The 15,460-nt window shown below is 36.8% G+C and overlaps 1 protein-coding gene across 1 annotated transcript in view; it reads left to right on the top strand.

Annotated features, from left to right (window-relative positions):
- Positions 1-4,315: 4,315 nt before the first annotated feature.
- The window catches only part of LOC139442648 (BTB/POZ domain-containing protein 7-like), a 33,809-nt gene continuing 22,664 nt past the window's right edge, over positions 4,316-15,460 (top strand). Inside the window, exon 1 of the mRNA XM_071223505.1 lies at positions 4,316-4,404. The gene's annotated coding sequence lies outside the window, so the exon portion shown is untranslated. The remainder of the gene's footprint in view (positions 4,405-15,460) is intronic.

Here is a 15,460-nt window from a genome sequence, read left to right as displayed (position 1 = left end):
CTATATCATGTATTTGGGAACGGAGGCATAGATTGTAATATCACTTTTCCATGCCGGTTGAAATGCTAGACTTTCCAGGAAAGTTTCTGCCGTCTACTCAATCTTTCAAACAATGAGTGAAAAATGTTTAAGCTGTAGTAAGCAATATTCCAGGTAACTTTTCCTACCCAGAAGTATTCAAGACTTGACCTGACAAACTAATGGTAAACACTATAAATTTTCAGTGGGTTTAGTTTCGCTTCATTATGAAAACAGGAAGAATACCCTGTTCAGGCTTGCATTCAGTTCATCTTGCACTAGTTTTCTACATTGAAGATAGTTCTACCCGGCTAGGAAAAGCACATTGACAACAAACACAAATACAATTACAAACAGTATCCTCCACTTTTGTGTTCAAATTGAGATAATTCAGGATTTGACCATCTTCAAACTTACCCACAAATAACAGTTTTGCTAACAGTGGTGGTGACCATGGTGCAAGTGTTCTACAGAGCAGGGTGAGAGCACACATGCTTTTCCTTAATAATGGATTGGGTATCAATTTAGAAAATACATAACTTCCATGAGTTTGAATGCAACCAGCACAGATTGCCTATTCGAAACATCACTTAAGAAGTCCAATGTGAAAAAATAAAAAATAAAAAGAATGGTTGCGTAATTACGAATCAGATTAATTTCTTTTTCTAGCAAACAAAACTTTAGTGAGTGAATGTTGTTATACTCTGTAGATCACATTCCAGCAAAATCCCTGTGGCCTTGTTTATCAGGAAATGAAGATTAACAGGTTTCAGGTCCTACCTAAATCACATACTATTTGTACAACATAATATCCTAACAACCTGTCAGATTCATCCCTCACCTGGACATTCAGAATATCAAATGTAGAGGAGCATTTGACAAACAATAAATTATAGACTATAATACAACCATCAGGGTATAATGACACATGATTATCAACCAGGTCATAAAATAACCAGATCTTCATAAGTTGCCGCTTTCAACAAGCATTGGGTACTGTACCCCATCCTGTCTCAGGAATCTCCAATGGAAAGCCAGAATCGGTTTGGGTACAGCGTTTCTTGATAGTGGGATATGTGACGTGCTATTTATAGATTAGAACTTCCTTGTAGCGACAACTAAGGTAGTACAGCCTAGGAAGCAGCTTTTGATCATTCAAAATCAACTCGGTCAAACTAGGACATGTATGACACAGGGAAACTGTTTCTGTAACATGGAACATTGTTCAAGCACCGAAATATCAAATAAGAAGTTAAAATTGTACATGTTGTATGAACCAAAGAATGGTTTTAACCTGCAATCATGTACTACTGGACCCTGATAGATTTTTGTCAGTGTGACATGGACTGTAAAAAGGAGTGAGAGAATAGGTTTCCATATCAGTCAAGCAATGTTCCAGCAATGTCACAGGACACAGCCTCATTCATATCAACAGGACAGCCAGGTCACAGAGAGTTGGACTTCCCTGCCCGTACCCCTTTCTGACTAGACACTGCCGTGAGTATGCATTCACTGTGTACAACCATCTCATCTACAATATATTTGCTCCCAGTATTCTTATCATAAGCAGGAAGCAGTAAAATAAAATGCCTCAGATATGCATCTGAGGAACGAGACAGCTGTACAACAGTACCATCCAAGAAGTACAGCCGAAAGTGATTTTGAAGACCTTAAAAACTTATTACTTCAACACTGGTTTACAGGATGCTATATCTTTACACTTGGGATATTAGAAAATATATTCAGGAGGTCTGTTCCCACCCCCATCATGATTATCCAGCATGCTGTCAACAGGCTTACACAACCAGCCAAGGGCATTTGTTGCAGGCTTCTTTGTTAAAACTGTTCTGATTGGTCAATATTTACTGCATATTAAATGAAGGGAAGTACACGATACTGCAAATTTGCACTGATTGGGTAATGTTATGAATGGTATTTGATAAAAATTGTTTTTACATTTCCTTGTTTATGGAGTTTTGCTAACATCTTAAGCATGTTATTTTAATTTAAGACTTAAGTTCTAGCATGTCTAGTGATGGCACATATTGAACCAATAAAACTATCGGGGACTATCAGTAAACAGATAGAGTTCATTAAGTTCACAATCAGTATTGATCAGTGTACTCAAATATCAGTCACACTCTTATCAGCCTTCCGACAGTCTTAAAAAAAATGTTTACTCATAAAAAAACAAATAAGGCCGTAAATCTGTATTACCTAAACCAAGTTAACCATTGTGAGTGAGTGAGTGAGTGAGTGAGTGAGTGAGTGAGTGAGTGGTTTTACGCCAATATTCAAGCAATATCACGACGGGGGACACCAGAAATGGGCTTCACCCATTCGGCGTGATGACCAAATGCTTTAACCACTAGACTACCCGATCGCCCCTCTTTAATTCTGACAATTGTGCATGGTTTAAGATAACAAAACAGTATCACAGAAAATGGAAACAGGGACAAATATTAGCAATCTATGCTGGTCAAATCCTTCAACTGTCTGGTTAGGCTCAATGACAGTGTCATATTAACCCTAGCGACCTGGACCATTGCATCTTCCTGAGGCAAGGGAGTTAACTGACTATAAAAGTCCAGCTTGCACCCTTGCCGAGCTAGGCTGGAAATTCTTGGCTCGATCGTAGCACCACCAGTGGCTATTATGAGTTTTGTCCCTCCTATGTCCCCCCGATTGACCAATCAGATTCAAACGTCTGATATCACTTAACTTCAAACAAAATAGCGGCACCCAGTCAAGACGATCTGATCAATTATCAAGATATATATTGTTAAAAAACAGTTCTTACTTCATTAAGTGTATCAAATCTAGTGAGCACCTTGATTAAAAACATGAACAGATTTGGAAAATTTCTGTTGACGTGGGGGTGGTGGCGCAGATGCTTTGCAAATCCTGAAATTGCCTGAAATCTGCATGACAGTTTACGAACCAGATGTTGATTTTGATTGGACTATGCATAGACTCGTTAGTCCAGCTAAAATATAACTCCATAACTCAAGCCTAGTTTGGAAAGGGTGGAAACTGATCATCTGGTCCATCCTTGATTCTTTCCTGACCGCCATAGTTTAGCTGGAATACTGGAGAGTGAAGTGTTAAACAACAATTGAAACCTACTCATAGTGCTACTACATTCAAAGTACAACTGATAATGCTTAAGCGGATAATGATATTATGATACTCATACTCGTTCAATACACTTGTTGTGGTCTTGAGACACGATAAAGTTATGTATCAGTATTCATATCATGTAATTCATTTGAATGCCTACTGAATAGTGTATTGGCACTGCAGTTACTGAACTAACAACAAACAAAATCTTCCCCATAGCAAACCTATTTCATACCAAAGGGGACCAACAAAAGCCAACAGGAACCTAGACCGGGTGTTTTTACATGCTTTATTGGATAACCATCGTTGGATCTTCTACAGATGACATGGCTATGAAAAGAAGGGGTATGGGTTATTTTTTAACGATACATTGACCTTGAGGCTTTGAAGTGTTTACACATCAACAAAAAATTTCCGCGGTCATATGTTAATACGCGTCAACACGGAATTCTACGTGAACATGTGCACGTTCAACATTTATTCGTACAATAAATAACACGACAAGCTATTGTCGTGGTTGTAGCGGATGTCCTTCAAAGATATCAAAAGGGTCACAGTCCATAGATTATCACAAGTTTATCACACAGGTACAGACACTTACGACCATTGGTACTTTAAATTTGGGTGGGCCCGATATAACGGTGGCTTTCTGCATTACGTTTGCCTTAACATTCGGCACAGCCTTGCTGATAACTCCTCTCAAAACAGCAGACATTTTCTCGAAAAAAGTGTTACACACAGATCTCACGCACCAAACCAACTAGCTTAGAGGCGAATGATTGGCTTAAAACTAATTCCAGAATTGGCGGTTCAAGTAGTTTTTAATGATACTTGATGGCTTTGCCGGCTTTAATTAGGATGACTTGATTCACAAAATTAGTAAAATTATTTTGTAATATGTTAAACTGTCTGTTATATTCTTAAACAGAAAGATGACCGAATGATATTCATCACGCTTGTACAGATATGTTATTTGTTGTAGTACAAGTATCCTATTCCGAATAGATCCGCACATATTATCCACTTTCACACGATATTCAAAAAATAAATATTTAATACAAGCATGAAGAGTGATCATACATATACAGAACATCAACACTGCAGTTAGTTGTGTCGTATGTATACAATGTTTTGTGTTCCTAAGTTGTTTTCTGCGGAGCCCTGTACTTGATGAAAGTGTCATGGCGGATATGTCAAGAAAAGTTGATTTGTGATTGGAATGTGTCTTGATTTCGACACGAATCAGATCTCGATGTGAAAATATAGGTAAGCAATCTGTTTAACCACATTCAGTTGTTGTTATACGCGTTCGGGACGTTAAAGTGTTTATTGTGAGTGACGTTACTAACAATTCTGTTTTTGTATTGACAGTAGAATTTAGACTAAAAACACAACATTTACGTCACCTCGAAATCATATTTTTGTAAATCATTTTCAAGATCAAATTTGCTGGTATGCATGAACAGAAATACAGTTGTAGGAAATAGGAAATGATGAAACACGTCTTATTATTATGAAGAATACGATCCTGGACTGTGTGAAGACAGATGCCTGTCGTTTAAAGTTTAGGAATCTCCAGTCATCATTCAGAAAGGGTCATATTCATGATGTTATAAAAAAGGTCTATGTGTATTTAGTCCGTCGAATGTAATATAATGGGGCCTATTTAATGGTTATTGAGATACGAAGTCGCATACATCATGTATATAGCCTATGTGTTTTTCATCCGAGTAACTCAGCTGATATTGACACATAATATTGACAACTGACCATGCTGACCATGATGTCACATTTGATAAGCCTATAGCGTACACAAATTTATTGGGATTGAAATGAGGATTTGTCAGCAATGGTGAAAAAACGTCATAATAAGTTTTGTTAGGTCCAACATATTTTGAGGTCAGCACTCAGCAATAACAGATCACTGTTTTACTATGTAAACATACTGTTTGTTTCATCATGGCACTAACTTTCTATAGATATCAGCTTAAATGTTTCTGTGGACAATTTGTAGTAACATTTCCCCAGTGAACCACATCACAAAGCAACAATGTTACACAATTAGGTATTAGGTGCCCAAAATGTGCCTTAACCTGTATGCCACAGGGACATGATATGTCACTCCTCTTCAATCCTCACTTTGAAGTTGATTAGAACACAGAATACATCATGCACACACATACACTTCACAGTTTTGAATTCTTCAGGAAATTCTCTGGTCTGTGACATCTGCGGTAATTATTAATGCGAAACAAAATTACTGAAAGCAACCTCTGAACATCCTGAAAAATAGGTTCATCGTAACATGTTAATTACTATTACTTTTGACATTTTACTAACTCACCTGTATACCGTGTATGTTTTTAAATCTAAATATCAAATATTTACTTAAGTCACAAAAATAGCACATTAGTGATTTATCACCAATGATCACCAATAATCATTCTGAAACATCACCAATAACCCTAGAATTGTTTTTAGAAAATATGCAAGCAAGAACTCCAAAGTGAACTTTGTCATCTTAGATAGTGTGTTTACAAAATCACATATGCCGGTTATGAGACGTCTATTACATGTGTGGCTTAGACAGAATTCCCCATCAGTTTGTCATCAAATGACATGTTGTCTTTATCACTAAGAGTAATATTGATGGCCCAGATAGAATTAAGTGAAATAAATAAGATGTGATAATGTTGTGCTCAGGAAATTGTACTTGCTTGAAAATATAACTAACGCAAAATTCAGACTTTACACCATATTGCTTGTTTTATTTTGAGAGATTGATTTGTCTGTTTGTTCCATATATCGGTCAACATGTGTTAGAAAAGTAGAGACATTATAATGTTTTGGTAAATTTGACCGAAATTGTCAAAATCTCCCATTCCATATTTTTTATCTATAAATCAAGATTTTTCAAACTATGAACTAAAATATAGTGAGTTATATCTCTCTATTTTTATGAATATAACAATGTCTTCTTTCTGTTATGTTGTCAAAGACCAATGACATGAAACACAAAGGTATCATGATTTCTGTAATCATGGTAATACAGTACATTTAGTGAAAAGTCTGGTACTCCATTAATAATTTGGCAAAATAAGTCAAATTATGGACCATACTTGTCCAATGTATCCCATGTGTCCCTGTCATCATGGTTATACGGATGGAATATTGCTAATAGTGGTGTTAAACCATACATTCTAATCTTACACCATGTTCATGAAAATACACTAATTTACTTTGGGATTTACCTTGTTTTCCTTGATGTATTTATGAGTGAGTGAGTGAGTATGGTTCTACACCACTTTTAGTAATACTCCAGCAATATCCAGGTGGGGGAACACCAGAAATGGGCTTCACAAATTGTACCCATGTCGGGAATCGAACCCAGGTGTGATGAGTGAACGCTTTAACCACTAGGCTACCCAACCGCCGCGATGTATTTATGAGGTTTGGAGACTAAGGGCAATAAGTTTTGGGGTCCCAGGCTATTAGGTTAGTGGTTCCAAGGTGACCACTGTACCAAATAAAATACAAGGTATATGTGGGGCCTTCCCCATGCTCCTGTAGATTGGGCACTGAGTGGACAAACTTTGACATTGACAGTCTGAACAGAGATTGTATTTCTTATCATGCTTATCAGAACAGAAATACAGTAGAACACGGATATAAAAAACTACAAGGGACCAGAGAAATCAGTTCGTTATATCCGTTGTTCGTTATACACATTTTCACTCGGAAACGTCCGCCATCTTGGATGAGACAAACACACAATACATGTAATTGCAGCATTGACTTGTATTAGCAGTGTATATGTTTAATGTTTGTTACATTACATGTACAGGTAAGATTAACACAATGCAAATTTATCAAGGTTGATCCGTCCCCGCTGATTGTATTGATTCGCCGCTTATTGCATACAGCCAATTGTCAGTGACTTGCTGAGTGAGAATTCTCAGTTCGCTATACACATCACAAATTAGTGATACATGTAGATGGGCTGTATCAGTTCGCTGTATCCGTAGAGAGTTTGTTATACAGTGTTATATACGTAAATTTTATATGATATTATATAGGTGATAAATCGGGGATTTTTTTAACAGTTTGTTGTATCCGTTTGTTCGCTATATCCGTGTTCGTTATATCCATGTTCTACTGTATTGTCATATATACATCGTTCAACAGGGTTAGAAATTGGCACTAGTCTTTTAGTCTTTGCAAAACTGCCCAATAGTTAAGGTATCATAAGGACTAGTAGACATTTGCCATTTTGAAGGGTTTTGCTTTATGTTATTGTTACAAGGTGGTCTAAAACTGTTAGTTTCTTTTGCTGTTCAATTAAAATTGGTTCAATCATGCCATACATCATACTCTATCGCATCCAGTGTTACTAGCAGTGGATATTATTTGTGTCCATTCTAATTACTGGGAGTATACATGGTATAGGGTGCAATATTTTGCATCCAGTTACTGAGTTAAACCATGTGAATATCATAATGTGATGTGCAACCCACATCATCATAAACATGACCAATCTCATGATTGGCATCATGAACCATTGAGCCTTAGCAGTGACAGAAATAGGTATGTGGACTTGGGCTGCAACGAATACACTATGAGGTGAATATAGGGTTACGGACATTAATTCACAAATACAATAACAAGTCAGCAGTGAATGTATTATTTGTAATATTCAGTGAATAACAACATAAACTATTCGACATGGCTTGTTCATTATTACTATATTATACATTTATATGCTGCACTTATCCAGGTACTAGTATCTGCTCAAATGTGACAATGACCAGTGACCACAGTAGTGTCAAATGAAATATTATAAGAGTGTTTTCTTTGATGAAATCTATGTATATAATATGTTCTTATGGATATATTTAGGTACTGGGCATGTAAATGCACATGATTGCATATTCATACATATTCAATTCTAGAGGCCATGAATAACAAATTCAATTCATGAATGGATGGATATGGTTCAATTCACTGAATACGGGAGTGAATCGTAATGGCCCTAATGTGGACATAGTAGTGGCTTCTTTAATCAGTATGATTGATGTCTAGTTGATGGACCTTTGAGGTGGATAAGTCAATCAGGATTCCTTAAGATCAAGCTTGTATTGCAGTTTTCAAGATTATGATTAAAGTCAAAGGGTCCTTCCTATTGCTAATCCTATTCCTGAAAGATTTAAGGTTAGGCTAAAATACTGTTGACAAAAAGCTGAAGGACTCCCTGGGACACACTTTTTCATTTTCTAACACTGCTTACAACTATAACTCATCATTAGTATCAATGAAGCAGTGGGGAAGCATAGCTTCTAAAGTGTCAGCTCTTTATCATGTTTGTTCCGAAGGCATCCTGGGTTTGATTTTCCTCATGGGTACAATGTGTGGAGCCCATTTCTGGTGTCCCCACCATGATATCGTTGGAATTTTGTTTAAAGGGGCGTAAAACTATATTCACTCACTCACTGGTACCAGTTGCTCATAGGTGGTGTAAATAATTTTTTTTAAAGTGGATATCTGAGACTACTTTAAGAAAATATGCTGAATGCAAGCAGGTATGACCAATGATTGCAAAGTAGGCAGCGTTAGAAATTGGCACTAGTCCGGTAGTCCTTGCCAAACTGCCCAATAGTTAAGGTATCATGAGGACTAGTAGAAATTTGCCCTTTTTAAGGGTTTTGCTATATGTCATCAATATAAGGACTAGTGGACTAAAACTGTTAGTTTCTGTCGCTGGTAGGTTGAATCACATAAATTATATCAAATGACCTGACATAAAACTTTAGACATGGTTGTTGGATACTTTTAACTAACAAGTAGGATGGAAAAGTTTTTTGCTCACCATTGGATATAATATACTATATATAATATATATGTACTACTCAAAAGAAGTTAAGGACCACCGATCCTTTCGTATTACTACAGTTAATCTGTCATACTCAACTTCTTTGAAATATACAAAAACTGGACTGTTATATTGAAATCGACTTCAGTCATGTTAAATCATAGAAAAACTTCAAGGCCTTAGGTGTATTCTTAATCAAAACGGAACTAATAAAACGCATCTAAAAACACTATAATCCACCAAATCAAAATTACATAAACACACAAACATCCACCATACTCAGCTCCCTTAGTTCTCCTCCCCTACCCCATCGGCATCTATTCCAAATCTCAAAATTCCCAAATTCTATATAAGCAACCCCTAAAGTCCCTCTTGGGTTGCACACACCACTTTCGCCCCTTTCGGAAACACATTAAATGGCCTGGCCGGGCCCGTGTGCGAAATACGCATCAGTCGGAAAGCGCACGTTAAATCTCCAAAGTAAGTAAGTTTAAATCATGTCTAGTTCTAGTTAGAAGTCAGCGTGTATGTATAGTGTGGTTGAAGCTATAAATTAAAGTCATGTGGTATTGAATGTAACCCAAAGGTTTAAGTATTAAGATTTAAGGGTCTCATATTAAGTTAATATGTTTGTACTGTACCTGAAAATATTGTTTAAAGTTCATTGGTGTCCAGGGATCGTTTTACATGTATAAGTTTGCTCCAAGCTGTTAGCATAGGACCGCCTAAATCCTAAATTTTGTACATTTGGGTTACGTCAATGACTGGAATTTATCCCTTCCAAGCATACATTTTGAAGTGAGAAGACCTTTGAGGCCACAAGACCTCCCTTAAATGGTGGTATAGTGTACTGTGTTCTATACTGTTGAGGATAATTATTTAGTGTTTGTGTGTAATACAGTGTCTTCCAGGGTCTATGCTCGGGAGAGGTCTTGAGTGGAGAGAATGATCCTACAGAGCTAGTTGTCTGTCATGTATAATTGCGACTGTGTCAATAAGTTGTATGAATGGCCGTCAGTGCCATGTGCTGGCCGTAATCACACATGGAGTAATTATGTGCGACTAGAATGTCAGAGTGTGAGTGACTGTCCAGGGTATCACGTATCATGTCAGCCCCATGGACAGGGTGATAGCACATACTGTGCCCTCTATGCTAGCAAACATAGTCATGTTGCTTGTGTTAAGTTATTAGTAATGTGCTGTGAACTCCTTATGTCTTTAGGATTTATATGCCATTGCTGATTCTGCCACTGTGAGCAAAGGTGAGTGTGATCAAAAGATAATTACTGTCAATGTATTTCAGGATGAGTATTATCAGTAATTATCATGATAATCATCATGATAATCAGAATGATGTACCAGACTGATAACAAAAACTCTAATAATGATTTTGTTTCTGGAAAAGAAGATCACTTCAGAATCTTTAGCTTGTTTAAGATTGTTTCTGGAAAAGAAAGATCACTTTAGCATCTTTAGCTTGTTTAACATTAGGATGTTTGCTTTTTGTTTGTATGGTGTTTAACGATGCACTCAGCAATATTCCAGCTATATGACACTGTTCTGTAAATAATTGAGTCTGAAATAGATAGTCCACTGATTGATTTTTTGATCATTGATTTACCCATTTGGGATACAGTGGCATTGAATCATCCAAGTCACTGATAGCCTGATAGCCTGATAGCCTGATCCATTTAGTTGTCTTTACAGCAAGCTTTGGTTGGTGGGGACATATATATTTACCCAGAATCCCTGAAGGAGGAGGATAGGATTATGATTAGTTTAACGTATAAATATATCTAAGTAATCATGTGATGATTGTGATCAAATTATCTTGGCGTGATATAGGCTTTAATCATGTTATGTGTTAACCATGTTAATGCACACAAGTAACCATGGCAACCATGTTAATATTACCCATATGGGCATGGAAATTATTGGACATTATTATAATAATTTGACTAACTCATCCATTCAGTAACTGGGCTAATGTCTCCACTTGATCATTGTTGATATCAGGAAGCCACATTTTCTCAGAAGAATGTACAGTAGGTTAAGGTAATATAGAATAACCTACAGAGATTTATGGATTACCTGTTCCTTGTGCATTCTAATGCTGGCAGTTCTTGCAATATTAATTCACTCAGTACAGATAATCCCTAGCTTGTAGGTTATTTTCTATATATATATATATCTGATATTAATGTCATTGTTTATTCTACTACTATGGGACAATCTTAAAATAAACCTGAATATCATATCAGGTCACAGTAAAAATTATCAGTGAACACAATCACTATTATAGTTTGCAACTAAATGTAACATGAGCTTATTGTTCTTGCGAATTTTGCACATTTGGTGATAACCTGTTCTGTCTGTGTCACAACTGCTCCTTGTGGTCTGTAGTGGACTAAATATGTCTGTCAGCATCATTGTACACAGACCTGATCAATGTGGGCATTGTCACCTATTATCTAAGGTTATGTCAACTTGAGCATGTGGAATGGAGCATAATCCTAGCTCAGAATTCATATTGATGAAGGCAGATTTTAGGCTGAGGCTGTGTGCTGAAGTAAACAAATGGTAAAGCAGTGCTGGGCAGGTCTGAGGTCAGTGCAGGGTTGAGGACAGGTTGTTTGGTTTGTGAGTCAGGTCAACTGAATATGCCACAAGCCCTTGTCTGCCAGTCTTTGGCGCTGGCCAGGAGTCCCTAAAGCAGGGATCTCCTCTCCACCTTGCCCACTGGATCAACATGCTTGGTATTGATCTTGTGGCATGGCTGCTAGGTCCACATAGAATAATGAGTGTGCTTGTAACAGGCCATTGCATGTTTGCTCACATTAAACATAATTGTAATGAAAAGTTTGGAAATCATTACATCATGATGCTCAGGATGGAATCTATTTGCTTATTATACTGTTAACTTTGGAAAATTCATATTATCTTGGTCAATAAACAACCTTTGATTGTCATGCTCACATTACAAACTATAGCAATTTGAGAAGTTGTTGCTGAGAATGACGGAGGATGGCCCTGATGGCTTATACTTGCTGCATCAATGCTTTGTGAGACACCTGTGATGCTCATCAGGATGGCCAACAGAACATGCAATGTGGTGCCAATGTTTTCCATGTTGTGGGCAAAGTTTTGGATCAAACAAGGTAGAGTGAATTGTGAATGTGATTGGTGACAACTTTTTGTTCAAATCGTCTTGATAAATCTTATTGTCTTCTGTAAATGCTGTTACATATTCTCTCATGAGTAACATGGTTCACACATAGGGGTGTCATTGATTGGGAATGTTAGTATTGATATATAGAAGTATCGTGATATATCAATATGTCGATTAATAATAAGGTTAATTGTTCTGTATGTGTATCTATGTAGGCCTCTAATTGATCAATTTAATGCTAAATATGAACTAAGCTCTTACATTAAATTTTATAGACTGAATTGTCTGCCTTCTTATTGCCATCTTGACCAAGGTCATCATAATGAATGTATGCATTCCCATGGCTGTGAATTGTTAATTTACTATTGATATTCATCAATTTATTTTGATAGAGCATTGAGTCCATTGACACAAAAACTTACTGATACATCGATATCGTGATATACAATGACATCCCTATTTACAGATGATGGTAAATAGTGTAAGGTTTGACGTTGATCATTTAGTCAGAACCATCATGCATAATGATGAAGGTGTCAATACATGCTATTAGCATAGGATTAGCAGGGTTAGAAACTAACAGTTTTTGTCCACTAGTCCTTATAATGATAACATAAAGCAAAATCCTTAAAATGGTCCAATTTCTACTAGTCCTTAGGATACCTTTACTATTGGGCAGTTTAGTAAGGACTACAGGACTAGTGCCAATTTCTAACGCTGATTAGTAGAAACAATACAATTTGAAATGATTCCTGTGGACACAATAGATCACTATAGCAAGATAAGTGACTAAGATGGGTTAGTTTCTACCCATGAACATAAGAGCAATTCAGTTGTCAATTCTAGTATACCATCAATACATTCAGGATTAAGGATGCATGACAGGCTAGGACTAACTCCACAAATATATCATATTCGACGTAATAAGCGCCCACGGCGATATTTGCTAATATATTGGCAAGTGAACAATCCCAATTAGAATCCCTTCTGATTGATCAATGTACACAAGACTTATTTATTCATGTATAATACGCACTCGTGTGTTATATGCACCCTTAATTATGGGCAATTAAATTCTGGAAAAAATATATCTGTCATATATAAATAGTTCAGACCGTCAGCATAAACCATGAAATTTATCTTTTTTCCACCAAAATAATATTCTAATAAGTGCCCCCTATTTCTAATTTTGAGAGCGCCCTGGGCGCTTATTACGTCAAATACGGTACATTTTTTGGGATCAATTGTGACTTGCGGGTGCTACCAGTAATGGCTACCCTTTTCGCAAATGACTGGTGTGATCACTGATTTTCAGTAATCCTTTCATATAATTTTACTGATTTGCATCTTACGCCCAGGGGAATCTGTTTTGCTGGAAAATCTAGACTGGTTAATTGCTGGTATTTATGTTTTGTATTTCCATTTTGATATATCTTTGATGACCTGGGCCCCGTTCCACAAAGCGCTAAGATGATCGTAACTCCCATACTTTAACATAGGCTTACGACAATCATAGCACTAAGATTGCTTTGTGGAATGGGCCCCTGATCATTATATCTGTTAGTCATATGGATCTTTCACTGGGCGTACATTAGTTCGGTATCCAGTGGTATGTTTAACCTTGGGATATTGGAATGATAATATTCCTTGTATATTATTATGGTGTGTTTAGCGAGATTGACATCCTTGTATACATGGTATGTGATAGGCTTGAGTTACGGTAAGACATAAGTAAGGGGTGACACTGCATTTGTCATGCTTGAAGTGTCTCTATCATGTCTAATGTAGCCCCTGCAAGGGTGAGGCATACTCACATGGTAATAAGCACCTGTTTGTGGAGGATGACAGCATGAGACTGTTCACATTTACCCACCACCCCGTGCCCATGTCAGGTGGAAAAGGTTATAGTGTATGTAGATTTTCACCCGCCCCCAAGTACATACCTTTATAGGCTTGGGGGATATTTACATAAATCTCATGTATTTAGTAAAGTTACCTGCTTACATGCATGTACAGTTCGCATAGATTTGGAGCTTGAAATTTTGTGAGGAAAATTATAGGGGTTGACTTTTTCTCCATTGTGTGAGTGTTTCTGCATTAGACTAGGCCTATGTTCACGGTCTGGTGGTTTCTGCTCTGCGTACAGGTAAACCATTTTGTTTGTGTGCTGTGCAACTCCATTATACTTGTACATGTATTATTTTGGTTGTTCTTTGTTTAAATCTAATGCTGGAAGTATTATACAAATTCAATTCAAATACCCCTATCAGTCTGTTCTGTCTATCATCTGTTCAGAATGCCGGCTCAGAACACAGCTTTTTCACAAATATCAAGAGCTGCTTCTGATGACTAAATCTGATACGGTACATAGAATGAAGAATGGATTTTTCAAACTCATGAATTTGACTGAGTTTATTGTCTCATTGGTTTTAAAAATGCTTTGTGTCTTTGAAGGTAGAAGTTTGCCGGATGGAGTTTATGCATTCTGTATCAGGCTGGGACAAAGCCATCAGCCTGCATGTCTGTGAAAATGTGAATCAATAACTGAATTACCATGATAACAAGAGAGTAATCATGGTAATTCATTGGCTTTGTCGCATATTTACGATGTTGAAAGAAGACTAAGAAAATGCTTTCCAATGGTATAAGAGGCATGTTTTGAAAAATAATATATGCATGAAAGGGACAGCTGATGTCTGTATGCTTGCTTGAAAGAGGAATTTTCATTTAGTTTGTTGGTTTGTAAGTTTAAAAGAAATAAGAAAGATTCATTTATCTCTATTAGCAAGACGAGTGATCATACGTTTCATATTTGTACACACATATGCTGTGAAGGTTAACCAGGACAATAAGTACCTCATTGTAACAGGCATGGCCCTGGTGGGATTATTCTGGAAGCAACATTCCTATTAGCATCTTTAGCAGATTGATGTGAGGTGTGTTATGTGATGGACATGATGAGACCTACACTTGGCCAAGGCTGTCACAGGTTCATGTGGCAGCTCGTAACACTGTAACAAGCCATTGTCACCTGACTAGGTGAAGATGTTTCCTTGTAACCCTGATGATGATAGAGACACAAAAACAGTCTGAAAACACAGGTAGATATCAACAGACTTGCTTTTTAAATATATTATTTGTTAAACTGTTTACATTATATTGTATGAACATGGAATTTGTTTATTTTGTGGCTATTGTTTTAGTGTTCAGTTTCAAATTGTGATCTGTTCCTGTTCAGTTGATTTGTTCTGATTTTTAAATTCTGGTTGACTGATTGAGTTACTTCA

The sequence above is a fragment of the Haliotis cracherodii genome, unplaced genomic scaffold, assembly GCF_022045235.1.
Source record: "Haliotis cracherodii isolate W230 unplaced genomic scaffold, xgHalCrac1.p SCAF_5, whole genome shotgun sequence".
Lineage (NCBI taxonomy): Eukaryota > Metazoa > Mollusca > Gastropoda > Lepetellida > Haliotidae > Haliotis > Haliotis cracherodii.
This window is presented reverse-complemented; position numbering and strand designations above follow the sequence as displayed.